The following is a 15,173-nucleotide window of genomic DNA, read 5'->3' on the forward strand; positions in this document are numbered from 1 at the left end:
TCACTTTGTATCCCCCCATAAACCCCTCCCTCCTCCTCTCCTAATCCCACTTTCCCTCCCCCTTCTACACGCATGCCCCCTCCTCAAGTCCAGTGACAGGGGAGGTCCTCCTCGCCTTCCTTCTGATCTTAGTCTATCAGATCTCATCAGGAGAGGCTACATTATCATCTTCTGTGGCCTGGGTAAGGCTGCTCCTGCCTCAGGGGGAGGTGATCAAAGAGCAGGCCAATCAGATTATGTCAGAGGCAGTCCCTCGTTCCTTAAATTTCTTCTTGAGTCAATAAAAGAATACTCTGTAATGCCACATGCTTTTTAAATTCTAGTTGCTGTTTCCTTCTCTATTTTGAATATTAAACTGGGACCTTATCATAGCACGTGCCTCCCACTGAGCTTCATCCTGAGCCTGAGGGAGGTTTGTATTCTCTCACAATTGGCAGATTAATTGAAGATTCTTATTGTTATAAATGTAGCTTTAGAACCTTTTGCCAGACAGTACTGTTGGCAGCTGCCATTGATGGATAAGATTCCAGAGTAGACTGCCCTCTTCATTTGGAACTCTTGACCAGTGAAGAAACCAGTGTTCATTTTCATGACATCCCAGAAAACCTCTACTTTTTAGCCAGTGTCAAAATTCACATTTTCTCAAACAATATTGTTAAACTCCAATAGGCAAGAAACATTCGTCACTAAGAGTTAACACCCTGGTATTTAATTTAATTTTTTGTTTGTTTTTATTTTTCAAGACAAGGTATCTCTGTTTAATAGTCCTGGAACCAGACTGGCTTTGAACCCACAGAGATTGTCCTGCCTCTGCCTCCTGAATGCTGGGATTAAAGAGTATGCACCACCACTGGCAGGCATCTTCAAATTTTAGAAATTTCAGATAACTTTAAAAAGTTTATCTCATAGAACAACTTAAGTACATCTACTTGTGTTCAGTTCATACTTCAACAGTGGTTTTCAACCTTCCTGATTCTGTTACCCTTTAATACAGTTCCTCATGTTGTGGTGACCCCCAAAGATAAATTATTTTCTTTGCTACTTCATAACTATTAATTCTCTACTTTTATGAATCATAATGTAAAATCTGTGTTTTCTTAGGGAGACCCAGTGAAAGGATCACTTAACCCTAAAGGGGTTGCAATTCACAGCTTGAGAAACATTGTTTTAAAGACTCTACAAAGACCCACAGAATGGCAGGGTTTTGGTGTTGGGACTAGAACTGAGTACCCAGTCTGAGCTGTACCCTGAGCTCTAGGACAAGATTGCAGTGTATGTTTATAGGTTGAGGTCAGCTTTCATGGCAAACATCATGTATGACTAATTGCCCCTGAAGTTACAGTGTAAGTTGTTTTGATTGTAGTATTAACTGTGATCAAGTGTTGATGAAACAGATGCAGGGTCTTAAGAACAGTGATGATCTGAGATCTCATTGAAGCAGAATGACGTATGATATCAGAGCACCATTCTGTCAGACACATACTTACTTGGCTGTTGGATAGGCAGTGTATTTATAAAGCAGGTAATCACAACTTATTGAAATAGGGATTTTTGGTTTTGGAAAAGAAAGATATATTAAACATTCTAGAGACTTTTCATACTGGTGACAGAGCTGAAAAAAAAAAAACCAGACATTTAAAATTTGTAAAAACAAAGTTAACTTAAGATTGATTTCATAGCTGGGCATTGTAGTTCATACCTTTAATCCCAGCACTCAGGAGGTAGTCTGCCAAGTGAGTTCTAGGACAAGGCTACACAGAGACATCCTCTCTCTCTCAAAAAAAAAAAAAAAAACCCAAAACAACAAAAAACAAAACAAAAACTCCCCAAAAAGTGGTTTCACATAATTCACATTTTGAGATATTAATTTACCCCTTAATATTTCAGTGTATATCTATTAACATATTTGGACTTTTTAAAAAGTATGATCACAATGCTGTTAATGTCACTAACTAGTAATGTTAATGAGTTCCTAAAATCCTATGCTATAGCCAGTATGTTGGTTCATATGCCTGTTCTCAAAAATCATCTTTACAGTTGGTTTGTTTACTTTAGGAGCCAAAGGTTCTCCCACCACACATGGAAGACAGGTCCCCGCAAGTGTCTCCTGTTAAGTTTTCTCCTTTCCATTCGTTTGGAGAAGGAATGGTGTCATTTCATCTGTACAACTGTGTATGGTCTGTGTGGCTGGTTGTATCTTGTAATTTTGCTTAACCCTGTACTTTCTGTATACTGGCCATTCATTCTAAAGCCTTTTGGTGAGCATCAGCATAGTAGGCTCTGTGTTCTTCCCCTTGAGTATTAATCAGGTTGGGTCAGTTTTAGTTTTATAAGATCTAATCAGGTACTGTCAGCCTTTCTCATAGTTTTCACTCACAGATACTTGAAACCTCAAATGTTGATTTGACAGCACACAAACGAAGATAAAAGGTGGTATTTTGTTGGAGATAATAGCTCAGTGGTAGAGTGCTTCCTAGTGTAAAAGGTGGTTTTCTTATTATATCATACCAGCATTTAGTAGTTGAAACTCTTGTATAAAGAAAACTTTTCTTGTATCCCCAGTTAGTATCTTTAAAATCCTCAAAAGCAAAATAAGCTGCTTAATTTTACCTTCTTCATTTTGCTAGGTTTTTGGGTAGTCAACGCTCTGATGACTCCCTGTTGCGATCATTTGTTTCTTGAAGTGTCATGGATTTTTAAATTTTTAAAACCCCTATAGTTTTCTCTGCTCCTTTTATTTTGCTCCCTCCCAATTTAAATAATTTCTTTTTTAAAATTTAAATCATGATTTAAAAAATGTTTAACATGTTAATATTATTTAATTGTATGTATGTTTATGTGTCTGAGGGTATGTACACAAAGTACAGGTGGCTGTGGAGTACAGGAGAAGGCATCAGCATTCCCTGGATTTGCAGTTACGGGTGGATGTGAGCCACCTGGCATGGGTGCTAGGAACTGAACTTGAGCACTGTACAAGAAATATACATGCTTTTAGTTAGTTGCTGGGCCATTTCCAGCCCCTGATTTCTTATTTCTTATTATTTTTTTATGTGATGGATGGTTTGCCTGTGTCTGTGCATTCAGTACACACAGAGACCAAAAGAGGGTATCAAATTCCCCTAGGACTGGAATTGCAGATGGTTGTGAGCTGCTATGCGAGTATTACACAAACTACATTTGTTTGTGTGTATGTGTGCACACTTGAGTAGATAAAGAACAACTTTGGTTTGTTTTCTCCCATAAAGAATTTTATGGTTGGGGTCACCACAGTGTTAGGAAGGTTGGGAACCACTTGTCTAGAGCCTTAGTATCTTGGGCCTGAAGGTAGGCATGTGTGGATCTTTCTCCTGTGGCTGCAGATACCTCTTAACCTTCCTTGCTTGGTTTCTTCAGTTTAGCTTTGGGCCTATGTGCTGCTCCATTCGTTGTGGATGCCATCTTGGTGAAAAAGGTACATTTAGCTTCTTTACTGTATGTAGCTTACTCCTGTGTGTTAGTCACTCTTTTGTTGCTATAATAAAGCACCACAACTAAGACAATTTATAGAGGGAAGAGTTTGTTTTAGCATATGGTCCCAGAGGTTATAAGAATCCATCATAGTTGGAGGAGGCATGGCTATTGGACCAGGAAAGCTGAGAGATTTTTTTGGCTATAAGCACAAAGCAGGGCAATCTGGCATAGTCAGGTTTTTGTAGTAGCCCTCCTGAACAGGTAGCAATAGTGTGATGTGCATACAGCTGTTACTGTTCTAGCACCATGCTCTGGAGCTCTGCAGACTGGACATGCATGATCTGCAGTTGGTTGTGCTGACATTAGGGAAGAGATAGAAGCCCACAGGTCTGGATAAGGAACAGCAGAGAGCTGTGTAGGCATAAGGTGTGTAATTCAAATGCTGATTTCTGTATTCCCCACATCTAGTCTCAGTCCTTGTTCTGAGAATCTTCTGTCTCAATGCTATGTAAATACTGCTCTCCAGTTGTCCCCTGATATGCCAATAAAGTAGTTTGTAGCTAACCACTGAGCAGGTTAGAGAATAGGGCTGGACTTTCTGCCAGCCACGGGAGAGGAGTTAGAGTAGGAAATAGGCCATGGTCAGGGGTCCAGGAGACATCAAGAGAGTCACTGGAGCAGGCAAAGTCACAAAGTGTAATAACTGCTCAATTAATGTATTGTGAAGCTTACTAAACAAATATAATAGTCTCAATTATTTTATTGCTAGCCTGGCTAAGAGAGAAACTGAGAAACACAGTTTTATAAAATTAACTTTTACAGAGCTGGTGACAAGAACTTTGCCCTTCTGCAGAGGATGAGGAAGAAGGGAGTTAGGCTTCTAGTTGGGTAGAGGGTTCAGGTAAGGTAAGACCTTGAGGCCACAGGGATCTATGAGAGTGCACTGAAGTCTATAGTCTACCTACATAGGTGCATATGAAAGTGAGCGTAGAAAGGGGGTGCTGGTTAATGTTGAGCATCTGCAGCAAGGTCAGTGGTCTTTTCTCTATGTTGCTTTCTGGTTGCCCAGCTGCCAGTGCTAGTCTCTTTTCCAGGGGAACACAGGCTCAAATGAAAAGGAAAGGAGACAGGCCAGGCACATTGGTCCCTATGTAGAAGGGATCCAAAGAGAGGATTACCTTGAAGCCAGGCTTGAGGTAGATACAGAGGCCTTCTAATGGGTTTGCTACTCCTTCCAGGTAGCTGGGTCATTGTTGTACAGGCCTAATATTGTAACCATATAGCTCCAAGTTCCATTGCTCCAAGTAGAATGGATAGTTGTGATTGCCAGGAGACATGACTTAAGCTTGGATATACATGCTGATAGCACTCAGTGTTGGAGTGAGCCAACACTGTTGGGCTCAAACACATCCTGATGGGACATTAGGACCAGAGATAGCACTGGGCTAGAGCCTGGCCTGGTCTCCCTGCAGACTGGAGACTACTTGAGCTTTTGCTTTTTTCAGTTTTTTTTTTTTAACTGGAAAATATTTCCCATATTTAAAAATGTTCACTATATTTTTAAAGTGATGATATTGGTTTGCATATCAGCAAGTCGTATTCTATGTATAGCTAGAGAAATTAAGTTTTATTTTATCTTGTTTTCATTTAAATTTTAATTTACACTTTCATGAACTTTTTAAAGATTCTGATTTAAAAGTCCATTGTAATATTTTGAAGTTCACCAGATGGTTATTAGACATTAGCAGATAGTTCTTGTCTATTTATCATATTTTAGAATTGAAATTTTCACTGGGTTTGAACATACTGCCTGCCATTAGAAAGCAGATGGAGCTATTATTGCTCAGAGTTGAAATTGTAGTATGTATAGCTAGTCAGTTTCATTCCAGTAACCTCTGTACATTATCAAATTGTTTTGAAGGCTGATGTTCTGAAATTAAGACGTAGATTCAAGCTTCCAAGTTATGTTCCTCATTTCTAGACTAGTTCCTTTTTTTTTTTTTTTTAAGACAAGGCTTCTCTATGTAGTCCAGGCTAGCCTTGAACTCAAAGATCTGCCTTCCTCTGCTTCATGAGTGTTGGGATTAGAGGCATGTGCTACCACTTTTAGTTAGACAAAGAATGGTCTGACTAAGTTTTGTTTTATTTTTTATCTTCTAATTTGAGTTTAGTTGAAAAGTATTTTAGAATTAAGGGACTTCCTTTTTCCTTAATGATAACTGGTCATCCATAGTCATCTGGGTCATTCTGCCTTCTCCCTTTTCTTATCTACAGTGCAGGATCTCGCATATGTTAGGCTAGCACTCACTACTGAGCTATCCCTCATCCCCATTCATTTCCATGATTGGTTGTTGTTGTTGTTGCGGTGGTGGTGGTTATTGTTGTTTGCTTTTGTATTTCTTTCCATGTAGGATTTTTTTTTTTTTTTTGGAGAGAATTCCAGTATTCCAGAATCTGAAACATTTTTTTTTATTTTTTTTTTAATTTTTCTTTTTAGTTACATTTTGTTAACTCTGTGTCCCAGCTGTATCCCGCTCCCTCATTCCCTCCCCAACCCCACACTCCCTCCCTGGTGTCCTCCCTGCCCCTTTCCAAGTCCCCTGATAGGGGAGGACCTCCTCCCCTTTCATCTGACCCTGTTTTATCAGGTATCTTCAGGGCTGGCTGCAAAGTCCTCCTCTGTGGCCTAACAGACTGCTCCTCCCCTGGGGGGGGGGGGTGTCGAACAGCCTGCCCTTGAGATCCTGTTAGAAATAGTCCGTGTTCCCCTTACTTTGGAAAACTACTTGGTTACTGAGCTACCACAGGCCACATCCGAGCAGAAGTTCTAGGTTATATCCATAGATGGTCCTTGGTTGAGTGTCAGTCTCAGAAAAGACCCTGTGCCCAGATATATTTGGTCCTTGTAGAGCTCCTATCCTTTCCATATCATACTAACTTCCCTTCTTTCATATGATTCCCTGCACTCTGCCGAGGGTTTGGTTGTGAGTCTTAGTGTCTGCTTAATGTAGCCCTGGCTGGCCTGGAACTCACTCTATATACCGGACTGGCCTTGAACTGCCTGCTTCTGCAAGGAGCCTAAGTTCTGACATTAATAACATGGGTCAGCACTGCTGCCTTCTTACTGCTTTTAAAATTTTTAGTAATGTATCTATGTATGTGCCAGAGTGAGTTTTTGAGTACCCTGCCTCCAGGAGGCCAGAAGATGTTGTTGGATCTCCTGTAGTTGAAGTGAAGGAGGTTGTAAACCAAATAATGTGGGTGCTGAGAACTGAACTCAGGATGTTTGCAAGAGTAGTACATGCTCTTCACTGTTAAGTCAGCTCTCCAGCTCCCTCTCCTATCTACCTGTCTGTCTGTCTGTCAGTCTATCATCCATCTATTCATCTATATCTGAGACAGGATCTTATTATGTATACTGGCTGGCTTTGAAAACAGGGTCCTGCCTCTGCCTTCCAAATGCTAGGATTACATCACCAACTTTAGCTGGTTTAAAAAAAAATTTTTTTTAACCTTTCATTGGATGGCTTGTATTAAAAAGCATGGTGTAATAGGAGTTTTAAAAAGTTTTGGTGGTATGTTGAAAACACAGGTTTTACTGCACACATAGTTTTAATCATCTGGCTGTAGCTTTAGAGACTCACAGAAACAGTTTTGTGGTTTCAGACTAAAATTCCCTCTATTTATAGCTGGTCATGGTGGCTCACACATTTAATTCTTGAACTCAAAGACAGGTGAGTTTTGAAGTTAGCCTGGCCTACAAAATGAGTTCCAAGACAGCCAGGGCTACACAGAAAAATCCTGTCTCAAAACAAAACACACATACACAACCAAAACCAACCAACCAACCAAACAAACAAAAAATCCCTCTATAATAATTTTCATTAATTGTCTGTAGTATCTACTTAAGTTTCCAAAGTTTGGAACATTTATACAAAGTTATTTCATTGACTAAATTCATATGACTATAATCCCCTAGTCTATTAAGAGCCCTTGAGTAGACTGTAGCAAAAGACTATTATTTACCTTCCCTGAGATACAGATAGTTAGCACTGCTTGAGGGCTAAAACACAATGCAGTTATAAGTAAAAGTAAGAGCTTGGGTTTGGGCTCTGGTGATGGCTCTGTGAGTCAAGGCGCTTCGCAGCAAGCTTGATAACCTTGAGCTCAATCTGCAGGACCCACATGATGGAAGGAAAACCAAATCCCACCAGTTGTCCTATGATCTCCATGAGCTCTCCCACCCCCCATGCAATAAGTGCAGTAAAAGAAAAAAAAAATCTTGGTTTATTAGAGAGACTAAAACTTCAGTTTTTGATACTATAAGCAAGTAAAGACAGAGCTAAAACAGTTTATACAATATCATAGTGCTAAAGACAGACCAATAAATACTAGGTTAGCTAGATCCCATCAACAGGCGTTGTTAGGCATCATTACATGGTTGATTGTTGTGTGTGTGCATGTGTGTGGTGTATATGTGTATTAAAGCCATAGGTTCATTTCGGGTGTTTTTTCACCTTATTTTTTTAAGGCAGTCTTTGACTGGACTTGATTGGTTAGCTACTGGGCTCCAGAAATCCATTTGTGCCCTCAATTCCCCCAAGTACTGAAGTTTACAGGCACATGGTACTATGCTTGGCTTTTGACATAGGTGCTGAGGATTCAAAATCAGGTCTTTATGTTGTGTACCAAGCACTTTACTCACAAGCTGTATTAGCAGCCCCTCTCCTTTGGGTTAGTTTAATCCCAGTATGTCAAAACTATTCTAGTATTTCATTGTCTTATTTCATATCATATTTTTATAAATTATAAATATCTTTTGCCTAAGCTGGTGTAGTTGTGCACACCTTTAACCTCAGCCCTTGGGAGGCAGAGGCAGGCACATCTCTGTGAATTTGAGGCCAGCCTGGTCTACAGAGTAAGTTTCAGGACAGCCAGAGCGAGATTCTGTTTCAAGAAAGAAAAAAAAAATTTTTTTTTCTAGCCTAATATTTACATAAGTAAGAAAGTTTTAAAGGTGATTTTAAGGCTGAAAAGTATTCTAACATTGATAATGCTATTACTAACAAACACTATTAATTTGATTTAATTCATATATTTTTGTTTTAGTTTTCCAACATTTCCACAATCTTTTGAGTGGTATAAAGAGTAGGCTTCCCCCCCCCCCCGCAAAGTAAATTTGCCATACTCCCTGAGTTTCTTCAGTGTCCCTCATGACAAGAGAGTCAGAGCATGGTGGTGTAAGCTGTTCTCACTTGCCTTCCCTGGCAGCCTGCTTAATAAGATTGACCTGTTGAGAATTATCCTGGTGGCAGTCTAACACTTGGGAGCTAGAGAGTCTGACATAATTTAGGGCTTCATTTGAAACCTTGCATTTCTGTCACTATGTCTTAGTATAGAAAATAACAGAAGTTACTTGTAACTTGGAGTTGTGGGAGATGATGACTTTCTTTGAGATTCATTCCCAATGTCTTAGAGTTTTATGTTTTCCAGGTAGCCAGGTTTTAGTGCTCAGTCTTCTCTTGTTTGGTCCTGCCTAGAAAATATTCCTCTGTTGGTTACAGCATACCAATTTCCTCCAATGGCTTGTAAGTTTGCCCTGCTTTTGCCTGGCTAAGGATTTTGCATGTGATTGAATTTAGATTTACTGGATATGTTGCAAAATAAGATAATGGAAATAAAATAATAGTAAAATTTTTTATTAATGGATCAAGTACGAGTAACATTAATATGGCAGATTTAATGGTATTGGCAGTGTTTTTCCTCATGGATAATATAAGTAAGAAAATATATTGGAAAGTTCCAGCACCGCTCTGCAGTTTGGTAATTTGCTGGGAGAACACACAGGCCTATGTGTGATAATTGTTTTTACAACCCTGCATGCCTTATTACAACAGAAAGGTGGAAAGCGGAGTCAGTGAAAGGAAAAAGCACATGGGGTGAAGTTTAGGAGAAACTAGGTGCAAGTTTCTCCCAGTGGAGTCACACCACACTTATTATTCCAGCCAGAAACTGTGATAGTGCAAGAGAAGTGTTCCAAATTGAGGAAGGCAGTTAGTGCTACATGCAGGGCTGTGGATGTCACACAGATACACCATGCCTGACATGTAACTGTGTAGTTCCAGATGCTGGGAACCTAAAGCAGGTGTTGAGCTTAGGCATTTGGTTTGCTCAGTCACAGTGAGCTTTTCTTATCAGTTGATGGTGGGGGCTCTTCAGAAACCCAGCTTCCTGTAAACTACCAAGTGCCAGCTAAGGCCAGCCCTGTAAGCAGGTCTTTAGTAGAGCAGCCTCACTCTTTTCCTTACGGAGAGAAAAACTAGCTCTCCTTGCCTGTGATGATAATTTTGTTTGAATTTCTGTTTGCTTGTTTTAATCTTTTTGAAGCACTTCCCTTAAAAAAAAAAAAAAAAAAACCCAACTTTTCTGTAATATACTTATGAGCTTTTGCTTTTGTTGTTGGGGTTTTTTTATATATATATAATTTCTCTTTACAATTTAATAAATACTTCCTGATGATTGTACTTGGGGTAAGGCTGCTTGCTGGTTCAGAAGGGTCACAGCGATGGTGTTTCCCTGGTGTGTAGTCTTTGGTAGTGATTGGAGTGACTTGTATGAAGTCACTGTCAAACCAGCAAAACCACATTTATGCACCCACCATTTTCAGGATTGTTGGTAACTTGGGCATACTTTCCCCAAATGACCTTGCCTCCTTGTGTCACAAGGCCCAACTTGCTCATACTCAATTCAATAACTACCTTTGGTGATTTATATATATATGTATATATGTAAGTATGTATGTATATAATGGGAATGATGGATTCTTTTTCACATCAGGTATTGGCAGGCAAAAAGTAGCTTTCAGCTCAGGATGTGTGATGTGGGCTTTTTTGAAATGCAGGCCCATTGGCCTGATGAACCTTTCATATTTAGGTGGTTTTCTTGTAAAACCATCACCAACAAAGCAGAGTTTAGTAACCATCCTCTTCCACGCCTTCTTTTTTCTCTTTCCTGTTTGAGTAACTTTCAATATTTCTGTTTCTCCTTGGGCACAGACTTTGGCTAGAGGGACTTCCCATTTTCCCACTTTCTCTTTCTATTCTGGCTTATTCCTGTTGAAAAGCACTTTTGCTCTCGACTGTCCCTCTGTCCAGCAGGTAGGCAGGTTCTGCTCCCCGAGGAGTCTTTCCATTATTCTTCTGTTTGGTGTTTTCTCTTTTCATGCACCTTGATAGTTTTTTTTTTTTTAATTTGTATTTTCTTGGCATGGTGCTGCTTATGGTAGAGCTTAGCTTTCAAGCCAATCTTTTTTTTTTTTTTTAACCTTTTTTGAACATTCATGGACCTCCCGGCGTTCTTTCTTTCTCTTTTTCTCATGGCAATGCAAACGAGATCTATATCGTTTATGGTGTGATTCAGTGTATTCATTTTGCGGCATGATGACTGCTGCAGAGCAACTGTCTGCAACCTCCTGTGTGCCAACACCTCTTAACTTCTGGCGGCCTGGAGCTCTTAAGAGATCATCTGCTTCTGCCTTCAGAGAATAGGATTGTAGGCAAGGGCTACCATACCTAACTTGTGAATTTTTTTTTATTGCCTTGTTGCATCCTATGTGGATGTTACGATTTAGAAAAAAAAAATATTTCTGTTTTGGGTGTATGAGTATTTTGCCTGTGTGCATAAGTGGGTGCTAGGTTCCATTGGATGTCAGAAGAGCGTTTTGAGCTTTCTGGAAGTGGAGTTATAGATGGAGTTATAGATGGTTGTGAGCTGCCATGTGGGTTCTGTAAAAGAACAAAGTGCTTTTTAACTACGGAGCCATCTCTCCAGCCCTAGTTGTTACACTTGTTACTATTGCCATGCTGGCATCTTTTGAGCGTTTGCAGTTTCTGTGATTTACCAGACCACTTGCATTAATCTATTCCATTCATTTTGTGCTGCCATATAGTACATAGCTCAAGAAACCAAATGGGAATTCTGTTGCTGAGAACCAATTTAAGACCGTGAGATAACCTTTGGATCTGGTGTTCTTTATGTGTGACATGCATTGGAATTCTCTAGAGGGCTTGTTAAAGCAATAATGGTTAGTTCTTTTCTTCAATTTTTAAATCAAGGCATGGAATAGAGCAGAGAATTTGTACTTTGAATAAATTTCTAGGTAATGATGATACTGTTGTTCTAGATAGCCTTCTCTGGGTACCACTTTGTGGTCTGTAATCACAGACTCACATCAGTAAGAGTTACACATCCTGCGAAATCTCAGAACACGGGAATATCTAATTCAATCTTTTGAAAGTGAATAAGCAGTTAAACCATCATCCTGTGTTTTGTGTAGTGTGTGTAATATTTTTTATTCAAGGTGGATGCGATTACAAGATGCTTATTACCAGCCCAAGAAATACTAAGAAATTAATTAATTCACATTTTAAAGGCTAAAAACAGCTTTATTGGAAAAATGAAAGTGACTATAAAGCAGACTTAGCAACTAGGTTGGAGAAGAAAGCATATGAATTCCTGTGTGGTATACGCTAGCTCTTGGCCTCCATTTACATGCATCCTGTTTTTTCTCTGGACCTCAGCCACCTGTGCTTTTTAGTGACGATTTTTCCCTTCTTGTGTTTAGAAACTGTGATGGTCACTAAGGCATTTCCTCCTGGAACAGGATTTTCATCTTTTGCCTCAGTCAGCACCAGCAAGTGTACCACGAGGGCTTGAAAAGAAAGCAAAACATGTGAATGATTCTTTACTGGGAAAGGAGTATTATAAGTAAAGTTTATTTTTGAATCTGTTTTTTAAAAGTTATGGGTTTTGTTTTTATTCTGTGTGTGTGTGCTTGGTGAATTCTGTGTGTGTGTGCTCAGATCATCTGGAACTGGAACTTGTCATTGTAGTCCAGAGGTTTTATTTTATTTTATATTATTTTTTGAGAAAATAGGTTGTCCAGGCACATCTCAGAATATGCAAGGCTTCCTTCGCTTTCTCTCTAGCCGGGGGTGCGCATGGAAATGATGCCCCAGGAATGTTTTCATTCCTCAGAGGGATGAAGTCCTAGGGAGGCAGAGCTTAACTGGTGGCCAGACCATTAGGGGGCAGGTTTGCTAATGAAATCCTGAAAATAGTCTTACCTACATGTGATCAGATAAGCCACCTGGTAATTCATCTTATTAATGCAAAGCTTTTTCTTTGATTCTGGGGATGGAACCCCCTGGGCCCTGCTCATGATTGTCAGTAAAGCAGCCTCACTCCAGCTCCTATTTTTTTTTTTTTTTAATTGCAGGTCTAATGATGAACAGTATAAGAATGTAAGAATCACTGTCCTACTACAATACCTGAAGATGAGTGTTTATTTTTCAGAGCAGTGGAAATAGGCAAGATCAAGTGTGCTAAAATGTCTGTTGTAAACTTGGGCATGTAGCGTGGCCCTCAGCGTTTGCCATTGCTGATGATGCCTTGGTGTTTGTTTATAGAGTGTGCAGGGGGAATGAGTACTCAGTTGCCACAATTTGACATTGGTTTGGACATGACAGTGACGTCTAGTGACTCATCATTGGTGTGATCTAGTGCTAAGAAAGTAGGAATACTTGAGTGGAGTGAGAAATTCAAAAGCCAGTGAGAAGACAACCACAGCAAACCTAAAACACAGAGAATGGGGACAAACATCAAGCAGTGCAGCTCTGGTTCTGTGTTTTTGACATCACTGACCACTGTGTGCCGCAGACCTGTAACCCATTACAGGACATGAAACTGAGATGGTTGTTACGAAGTTCTGCCCAGTCATAGAGTGTGAAACTGGTTGAGCCCGCACAGACAGCAAAGACCATGTATTTTTCATTCTTCACAATTGCTCTTTTTCCAAGTGTCTACCTTGGTTTTATAGTCAGACTCACACTGTGGTTTCCAGTGTTTAGTTAAGTTATTTAGTATTTAATTCATTGGAAAACAGAGTGGTTGTTGGTTTAATAGACAAGGAGCTTATTTAATTTCTTGGATGACATTGTCAGTATAATCCTTTAAAAGGTCAACAATTTTGAGATTTTAAACTTGAGATCCCTTCTTCCCTCTGGAGGTTTTGACAACCCCTTTAGAAATCTTACTTACCTACCTACCCCATTTAAATCATCAAATAGAAATTTAAAAGTGCATTTTTTTTCTTTGCACTTATCCAGGAACATTGTAGTCCTAATTTGGCTAATGGGTTTATTTGCTCATGAACTTAGTTGGTGTCAGGGTGGCACTCACTGTTCTTGCATTATCCTTGCCTGTGACTTTACAGAAGAGTTAGCCAGTGGTTCTCTCACACATGCATCGTTACCCTGTCTGTAAAGATGAAGACATTGAGAATCAGGGTGTCAGTAATAAGCTGTGTCATATGTAAGCAGGGGCATTTCAGAGCTATAGCCACATGCTTCTACATCCTGTTACCTCTGTACAGCTATAGCAAACTAGACTTCTCAGATAGCTCTTCAGTTTAGCCCGCAAATTCTCTGAAAATTACTTTATTGTGTAAACCATGTAAATAACATTGTATTCAAAGACACAGAAGATAAACACTTAAGTTGGGTGTAGTGGTGCATGTCTGTGATTGCCTACATTGAAGGTTTGAAGCAAGCTTGAAGTACATGAGTCTCTGCTCCCCCCACCCCCCAAAAAAACCAGAAGGAGTATACATTTTCTTAGCTGTTTTATTTTGAGTTCCTGCCATTCACTTGACAGAGCTAAAAAGATTTAAAGTAAATATTTTCTTATCTCTGTGTCTAGATAACAGTATTTTTTTAGGTTTCTGCAGTTGTATTTTTATGTTTTACAGTCAGAGTTGGCAGTACTCACCTCTCATGGGTTTGATGAAAGAACAGAGATGAGGTTAGTAGTAAATGGCCTGTTCCTGTGTAGTGATGCAATGCTGAGCCATGTGGCAAAGGCTCTGCAGCCTTCTGAGTGGAGGAAATAATGGGAGACTGGACTCCGAGGTATTAAAATACCAAGCAGTCTGGTCTGAAGTAGCCTCTGTGTATCATGTTTTTATTGTGAGTGTACAGTTTTAGCAGAATAACATTTATCATGTTAAATAAGTTCTATTTGAATTTCATAGATATTGGTAGTTTGAAGTTTAGTTCTATAGACCTTTTTACTGTATATATTGTATATAGTGTACAGAATTGTCACGTTGGGCTGGTGAGATGGCTCAGCAAGTACATGCACCATTATTATTATTATTATTATTATTATTATTATACACAGGGTCTTCCTATTTAGCTCTGGCTAGCCTGGAACAAACTATGTAGACCATGCTGGATTCAAACTCACAAATCTACCTGCCTCTGCTTCCCAAAACTTGGGATTAAAGGCATGAATCACCATGCCCAGCGTTTACATGTGATTTTTGTGTAATAGATGTCAACTTAATTATGTATTTAATATAATTTATATTTAAATAATGTTGTTCAGTATTAACATATAGCTTTCCTTTCATCATCGCACCTTAGAACTGTGACATTAGATGAGGCTGTGTAGTTTGTTCCAGTGAGGTTACAGATGTGAGCTTGAGCCCAAAACTCCAGAGTTTATGCTTTCGTCTCCTAGTGCAAGATGCCCCCAAGTACAAGTATTTTTTTCATGTCTTAACCTAATAATTACTCTGGTCATTTGTTCTGTTTTGTTTTGTTGTTATTAAGACAGGATCTCCCTCTGTCTCAGGTCTTTGTATAGCAAGTATTTCCCAACTT

The 15,173-nt window shown here is 39.4% G+C and overlaps 1 protein-coding gene, 1 non-coding gene and 1 pseudogene across 6 annotated transcripts in view; 1 reads left to right on the forward strand and 2 right to left on the reverse strand.

The window, feature by feature from the left end:
• Arid4b (AT-rich interaction domain 4B) overlaps positions 1 to 15,173 on the forward strand; it is a 121,411-nt gene that overhangs the window by 19,235 nt on the left and 87,003 nt on the right. The window lies entirely within an intron of this gene.
• On the reverse strand, positions 10,077 to 10,888 carry LOC129674025 (ribosome biogenesis protein NSA2 homolog; annotated as a pseudogene).
• Positions 12,085 to 12,202, reverse strand: LOC129674098 (small nucleolar RNA SNORD22). Its single transcript, XR_008719773.1, has one exon. It is a non-coding gene; the product is annotated as a small nucleolar RNA SNORD22 (small nucleolar RNA).

The sequence above is a fragment of the Psammomys obesus genome, unplaced genomic scaffold (assembly GCF_907164565.1).
Source record: "Psammomys obesus unplaced genomic scaffold, mPsaObe1.curated_primary_1811, whole genome shotgun sequence".
Lineage (NCBI taxonomy): Eukaryota > Metazoa > Chordata > Mammalia > Rodentia > Muridae > Psammomys > Psammomys obesus.